At 48.1% G+C, this 7,500-nt stretch overlaps 3 non-coding genes across 3 annotated transcripts in view; all 3 read left to right on the top strand.

The window, feature by feature from the left end:
* Positions 1-3,399: 3,399 nt before the first annotated feature.
* LOC124319515 lies at positions 3,400-5,695 on the top strand. The gene has a single exon (XR_006913212.1). It is a non-coding gene; the product is annotated as a small subunit ribosomal RNA (ribosomal RNA).
* A 937-nt stretch (positions 5,696-6,632) lies between these two features.
* On the top strand, positions 6,633-6,785 carry LOC124319519. The gene has a single exon (XR_006913217.1). It is a non-coding gene; the product is annotated as a 5.8S ribosomal RNA (ribosomal RNA).
* A 631-nt stretch (positions 6,786-7,416) lies between these two features.
* Positions 7,417-7,500, top strand: part of LOC124319517 — a 4,575-nt gene continuing 4,491 nt past the window's right edge. Inside the window, exon 1 of the ribosomal RNA XR_006913214.1 lies at positions 7,417-7,500. This exon is cut by the window's right edge and continues 4,491 nt beyond it. This is a non-coding gene — a ribosomal RNA (large subunit ribosomal RNA).

The following is a 7,500-nucleotide window of genomic DNA, read 5'->3' as shown; positions in this document are numbered from 1 at the left end:
TCTAAGTCCTAAAATTTCCAAAGACCGGTTTTTGGTGGTGACCGGGCGGCAGTAGAGCGGGGAGGCCCGGCCTGAGCTCAGGTGAATGTCCGGCAAAAATTCGGAAATCGACTTTTTCGTACAGTTACTGCCCGGAACATCCACTACTTTCCTATATAGGGAAGAGGTTGTCGAAAAAAAGAAAGTTGAAAAATTTTCTAAGTCCGAAAAATTGAAAAATTTTTCTAAGTCCCGACGACGTGGTAGTGACGTGGTTGGCGGGACTTGGACGTATAAAGGCCCGATGAAAAAAAATGGAAATGGAAATGAAATTTTCTCGATTTCCGACGACGGTGTTTGGCAACGACTCCTCTCGCCCGGCCACTGGACGGCGCGAGAGAGGAGTGAGCGAGGACCCGTCGATTCGAAAAGAGAAGCCGTCACACCGTCGAGGCGTGGCGGCTCTCAAGTGGGTTGGTCGGGCGTGTCGTGATGACTCGCGACCGTAAAAAATTCCCACTCAAATTCTCCCATTTCCGACGACGGTGTTTGGCAAACGACTCTCTCGCCCGGCCTCTGGTCGGCGCGAGAGAGGAGTGAGCGAGACCCGTCGATTCGAAAAAAAAGCCGTCACACCGTCGAGGCGTGGCGGCTCTCAAATGGGTTGGTCGGGCGTGTCGTGATGACTTGCGACCGTAAAAAAATTCCCACTCGTCGAAAATTTTCTAAGTCCCAACTTTGAAAACGACGGTTCCTGAAAGTCGGCTGGCGGTTGGATGGGGCAATGTCCCCGTCCAATCGCTAAAAATGAGCCGGAAAAACGGAGACATTATGCGGCGGAACATTAGTGGTTTTCCTTAGTATAGAAGAGGTCTCGATTCCTAAACTCGGAAAAATTTTCAGAGTCCCAAAAATTTTCGAAGTGTCGAATAGTTTGGTTTCTCGAATTGAAAATTTTTTTCAAATTTGCGACATTACGACAAGCAGCGATTGTAAAGCCCGGTCCAAATTTTTCAAACGAGTCTTACTTCTTGTTAGTCCGCCTGGCCGATACCAAAGAATGGCCGGACCGGTCGACTATCGGGCGAATAGACGGGTGAAAGAAATAAAGTCGAGCCGGTGGTTGGATAGATATCGAAGGGAAGGCGAAAGAGGCGAAAAGGAAAGCGCGAAATTTCTTTAGTAGCTTCGACGCAAAAACTTTGGTATCGACGGGGAGCTTTGGGAAATGAAACGAAGACGCAGAATGGGAAGTTGTCCGGTTCGGCGTTAGTTGTAGTTTCATTTCCACCGTAGCTGAGCTCCTTTCCGCCCGCCACTTCACATGATTTTAGTTTCGATTCCGTTCGATCGCGCTTGCACTGTCTTTGTTTTTTTTTCACTGCTTGGATCGCGGCTTTGCTCTAACCAGTTTAGCCCCATGCGATCAAAAAGTCTTAAAAAAAAAAACCGTTGAACGGAGACGAACTCGATGAGCTGTCGGTGTGTGAAATATCATTCCTTCGGTAAAACCGTTTTCGAAATTTCCGATGGTCGGTATATGTAAAAATATATCCGAACCGCGATGTGGACGGGAATTCAAACGCCCGCTTCACCGATTGGTGCGACAGCTGAGAAGCTCGTCACTCGATCCAACGACTCTTGGTCGAAAAGTTCAGAAGAGGTGCGCGCGTCAAACATTTTTTTGGTTTCGGACGTTTCGTTTCTTCGGCACGTGTGGTTTGTCTGTGGCCGTCTGTGAGAGAAATCGGACGCTTGTTCTTTGTTATTTTACCGTAACAAGACAAGACGGGAAAGATTCTTTCTTCCAAACTTACGGCATCATAACCATCAGCGTTTACCGTCAGCGACGATACGGAAGAGAAAAGAAAATGGTGCGCGTCTTTTCACTTTTTGACACCGTATCAAAAAAAATTACCGTTCAGGCGGAAATGTGTGTGTGTGTGTGTGAGCCGAGAGATAAAAAATAAAAAAGCCACCAAACAGAACGCTTTCAAATTATTTCGTGCGGCGTGCGCATATTTCACATTTTGCCGTTTGACGGAAGCTCGTTGTGTGGAACACAGAAGTGGAGATGGACGGAGTTGAAGGGGGGCGAAGACGGCCCGGTCGGACAAAGTCAAGAGATTGAAATATACGAGAGAATTGGGTGGAAGTGATGGCAAATCTATAAAATTCAAAAATCGGATGAGATGCGAGGACCGCAAAATGTGGCGTCGACTCTGACTCTCTTTTACTACGAACTTCCCTTCGACGGAAGATATCGAGAGCTGAGCTGAGCGCCCGCTGAGTATGGCCGGCGTAATTACAAACGAGTTACGGTTGGAGCTATATCGATTGTACGTATCCCGAACGTTCATCGAACAAGCCAGATCAACTCGGCGCCCGGTAAGATGTACGCTCAGTTATGGCCATGACACACGAAGGGAGAATTCAAACGGCTGTGAGTGAACGGCCCGCCCGGAGTTGTGTGTAGGCAGTGACCTCTCAAGAAAAAACGTAAAAAAATTTTTTTTGACAGTCACCGGTCTGCGACAAGTAATCAGTACGAAACTTGGGTGCAATGCAAAAAACATTTTGAGAATCCTTGCTTGACAACAACGAATCTAACACGATAAAAAAACGATCCCCATCGGTGTACCGCTTGCTTTTCTCGCGCTTCGGCGCAGAATCGCTTATTCAGCTGCCCTTGGAATATGTTCGTTTCGTGCATACTTGATCTCGGTCATTCTTCGGTGAACTCTTAAAGAATTGCGCACTTTTATAGGGGTAGTCTGGTTGCTTGTCTCGACTTGAAATGATTTGTTTTTTTCCGCCCATGACTTTCTATACGATGCCTCTATGCTGGCCTCTGACCGCGGTTGTTCCGAGTTTTCTCTTTCTCTTCGAAAGTCTTTGCGGAAAATTCTGCCTCGTGTGACCGTTGAGCGGTGAGGTGTGTGTGTGTGTGTGTGTCGTGCGGGGTGATGCGAGAGTGTGCCTCGGCGGTGGAAAAATAAAAATAAAACTCTGAGCCCACAAAAATTTAAAAGATGTATGCTTGTCAGCTTAGTAAAGCAGGCTTGACTTATGAGCATACAGCACGCCACATATGACCGTCGAAAACCGTAATACGGGAAAAAAAGTTGATGAATATATCAAGACCGGTCGAATGAATCCGATTCACTTTGGGCTCATAGACCGTTGAATGGTCTTTGACTTTGGAAATTGAAATGAAAAAAATCCAACAAACGGATCGGATCGGTGTTTCTCTTCACTGGGACTCGCTGTGACACGCCAGGCGTTGCGATCAAAAATTTTAGTTTCCGAAGAAAAAGAAAAAAAACGAAAAACGTGTTGATTTGGTGTGTGTTTGGTGATGCGTGGGCGAAATAAAAACCCGCAACTCGCCGGATGCATATCAAACAAACATACACGAAATACCTGGTTGATCCTGCCAGTAGCATATGCTTGTCTCAAAGATTAAGCCATGCATGTCTAAGTACAAGCCGCTAGACGGCGAAACCGCGAATGGCTCAATAAATCAGTTATGGTTCCTTAGATCCACTCCATCCTACTTGGATAACTGTGGTAATTCTAGAGCTAATACATGCACTCGAGCCTCGACTGCGGGCTTTCGGGCTCGCAGAAGAGGTGCTTTTATTAGATCAAAACCAGTCGGGGCCGGGCTTTCGGGCTCGCGCACCGTACCAATTTTGGTGACTCTGGATAACTTCACGCCGATCGCACGGCCTTCGCGCCGGCGACGTATCTTTCAAATGTCTGCCTTATCAACTGTCGATGGTAGGTTACGCGCCTACCATGGTTGCAACGGGTAACGGGGAATCGGGGTTCGATTCCGGAGAGGGAGCCTGAGAAACGGCTACCACATCCAAGGAAGGCAGCAGGCGCGCAAATTACCCACTCCCGGCACGGGGAGGTAGTGACGAAAAATAACGATACGGGACTCTTCCGAGGCCCCGTGATTGGAATGAGTACACTTTAAATCCTTTAACGAGGAACCATTGGAGGGCAAGTCTGGTGCCAGCAGCCGCGGTAACTCCAGCTCCAATAGCGTATATTAAAGTTGTTGCGGTTAAAAAGCTCGTAGTCGGATGTCTGTCTTCGGCCGGGCGGCGCCGCTCTGAATCAAGGGTGTTGCGTTTCACGCTCTGGGAGCCCGGGTGTCAAAGCCCGACTCTCTTCACGGTCGGACAACATCGCCGGAGTGGTGGTCGGTGCGTCGTTGTTGTATCTGCGGCCAGAGTTGGAAAGTTCTTTCGGGTTCTTTTTTAAATTTTGGTCGTAGTTGACTCGATTCGCTCCACCCAGTCAATCGTTCGGGGTGCCCTTCACCGGGTGTCTCGGGCGGCCGGCAACGTTTACTTTGAACAAATTAGAGTGCTCAAAGCAGGTGTATCCCAACGCCTGAATATCGCAGCATGGAATGATGGAATAGGACCTCGGTCCGATTTTGCTGGTCTTTTACTTTTGGACCCGAGGTAATGGTCAATAGAGACGGACGGGGGCATTCGTACTGCGGCGACAGAGGTGAAATTCTTGGACCGCCGCAAGACGAACAACAGCGAAGGCATTTGCCAAGAATGTTTTCCTTGATCAAGAACGAAAGTTAGAGGTTCGAAGGCGATCAGATACCGCCCTAGTTCTAACCATAAACGATGCCAACCAGCAATCCGTCGGAGTTACTCCAATGACTCGACGGGCAGCTTCCGGGAAACCAAAGTCTTTGGGTTCCGGGGGAAGTATGGTTGCAAAGCTGAAACTTAAAGGAATTGACGGAAGGGCACCACCAGGAGTGGAGCCTGCGGCTTAATTTGACTCAACACGGGAAACCTCACCAGGCCCGGACACTGGAAGGATTGACAGATTGAGAGCTCTTTCTTGATTCGGTGGGTGGTGGTGCATGGCCGTTCTTAGTTGGTGGAGCGATTTGTCTGGTTAATTCCGATAACGAACGAGACTCTAGCCTGCTAAATAGGTGACGGGTTTTATCAATTGAAACCGAAGGGAGTACGGAGGCGTCGGGATCAGGTGGCGGCGATTCGGGTCTCGGTGGGACTGGTTCCTTTAGTGAGGCAATCTCTCGGCTTGGTTTCGTTGTGCTTTGTTCGTCGGGTGTACGGCCTTCACGGGTTGGTTGCCTGGCGGATGAGGTATGGCGGGGCTTTGTCGGGAATGTCTCGCGGGGGCTGGCTCTATTGTTATTCGGTCGTCGTCATCCCCGGCGATACCTTCTGCTCTCGGCGTCCGTCACGCAGTCTTCTTAGAGGGACAAGCGGCGTCCAGCCGCGTGACAGTGAGCAATAACAGGTCTGTGATGCCCTTAGATGTCCTGGGCCGCACGCGCGCTACACTGAAGGAATCAGCGTGTTTCACTCTCCCTGTCCGAAAGGACCGGGTAACCGCTGAACCTCCTTCGTGGTTGGGATTGGGGACTGCAATGATCCCCATGAACCAGGAATCCCTAGTAGGCGCGGGTCACTAGCCCGCGTCGATTACGTCCCTGCCCTTTGTACACACCGCCCGTCGCTACTACCGATTGAATGATTTAGTGAGGCCTTCGGACGGGCTTGTCGGGGTGCCGTCGAGTGGGGAGCAATCTCTGCCCGTGCGGTGCCTACCAACGGCGAGACTGAAAGATGGTCGAACTTGATCCTTTAGAGGAAGTAAAAGTCGTAACAAGGTTTCCGTAGGTGAACCTGCGGAAGGATCATAAACGAACAAGACAAATGTTTTGCGCATATGGCTTTGGTTGAGCACGAAACAACTAAAAGTTGCAAAACAAAAAAAACCCCATCAAAAGTCTTTCGGCGTAAGACATCGTATGAACTATGTGTGGGTTGACGGAAGAAAATCATTTATTTTGAACGGGTATCAGGCGCTCTGATGCGCGGTGGTTTAAAGCGGATTCGCCTTTTCAAATTGATTTTTCTTTCCTCTCGGCTCAAAAAAAAAACACAAAGTCTTTCGATTTGGTCTATGGCCGTGAGCAAATTCTTCCTGCTTCGATGGTGAATGTCTCTATAGATTCATTCGACCTTTAGCGGCGCTCACAGTGTTGACGTTAGTAGAGTGAAGAATACGATAGCCCGCCTGGGCCGCGAGTACCGAAGGAACAATAAAGGAGATTTTATAAAGTCTTAGTCCCTAAATCAAACACTTTGAAAAATAAAAACTCGGTGGATGGAGAGTCGGAAAAAAAAAAAAAAAACATCAAGATTTTGAACGGGTATCAGGCGCTCTGATGCGCGGTGGTTTAAAGCGGATACGCCCAATCGAAATTGTTTTTTTTTTGTTTCTCTCTTCGTCTTCGGGATTTTTTGATTCTCGGTGGGGGACGAAAGTGTGAGACTTTACTCTGGACGTTCTTTTCGGGCGTAGATACTCGTGGTTGCGTGCGTGTGCGTCGTATAGACTAACACTCCAAAGCCCGACACTATGCCGTTGAAAACCGAATGTTTTTTAAGCTTGCCCTTCGCCCTCTCGATGAAGTAGGAAGAATTCAAAATCACAATAACACACTAAACCCAAATTCTAGTACGAGTGTTTATCGGAACATTTTCTTTCTGGCTTTCTTTCTCCGCCCTCGCATTCATTTGCTTGGGCGGGTTGGAGAAAAAGAGAGAAGAAAACGAATATGTCGTTTTATATACGACCCTGAACGGTGGATCACTAGGCTCGTGGATCGATGAAGAGCGCAGCAAAGTGCGCTAATCCATGCGAACTGCAGAACACATGGAGCATCGAAATCTTGAACGTAAATGGCGGCCCAGCTTCTCGCTCGGGCCACATCTGACTGAGGGTCGGTCGAATGATGAACGAACAGAGATTTTTTCAGTCTTGGTTTTTCGCGGCGAGATTTATTTTTCACCCGGCCTGACCGCATAAAAGCTCCCGAATCTCTAACGTCTGGGTGCCGCGCGACTTAAGTGTCCGCGATGCCTCAAATACAAAAAAGGGGGAAAAATAAAAGAAGGTTCGCCCTGTTTTGTTTTTTTCCTCTCTATTCAAAAGAAACCTTTTTCGATGGCAAAACAGATGGGAAATTTTTGAGCCAACTCAAAAAAAAATTTTAGAAATAAACACATCTTCTCGAACAAGGTGTCGGCTGCGTGTGCGCGATATACCGCTTCAACGCGAGTTTAGTTGTGTGTGTGCGCCGGGCGTGTCGAAGTGTCGACCACCGCGAATTATCACTCACTCTAACCGCTCGTTATGCAAGCTTGGTTCGCGCACGACGCGTTGTTTCAATACAAAAAGCCGCAGGACGCCCTGTCACTTTTCGTAAATTAATTTTTGCGAATAACGAGAGACTCGCTTTATTTCGAAAAAAAAAAATTTGAACCGGCAATTATTCAATCTTTCCCGGCTTTAAAACGCCAAAGTCTGCCGAGCTAGATAAAGTGTTGTCTCCTTTTGAAAACAAACAATTCATTCTGACCTCAGTTTAGATGAGACTACCCGCTGAACTTAAGCATATCAGTAAGCGGAGGAAAAGAAACTAACAAGGATTCCCTTAGT

This window comes from Daphnia pulicaria, unplaced genomic scaffold (assembly GCF_021234035.1).
Source record: "Daphnia pulicaria isolate SC F1-1A unplaced genomic scaffold, SC_F0-13Bv2 h1tg000174l, whole genome shotgun sequence".
NCBI classification, from domain to species: Eukaryota; Metazoa; Arthropoda; class Branchiopoda; order Diplostraca; family Daphniidae; genus Daphnia; species Daphnia pulicaria.
This window is presented reverse-complemented; position numbering and strand designations above follow the sequence as displayed.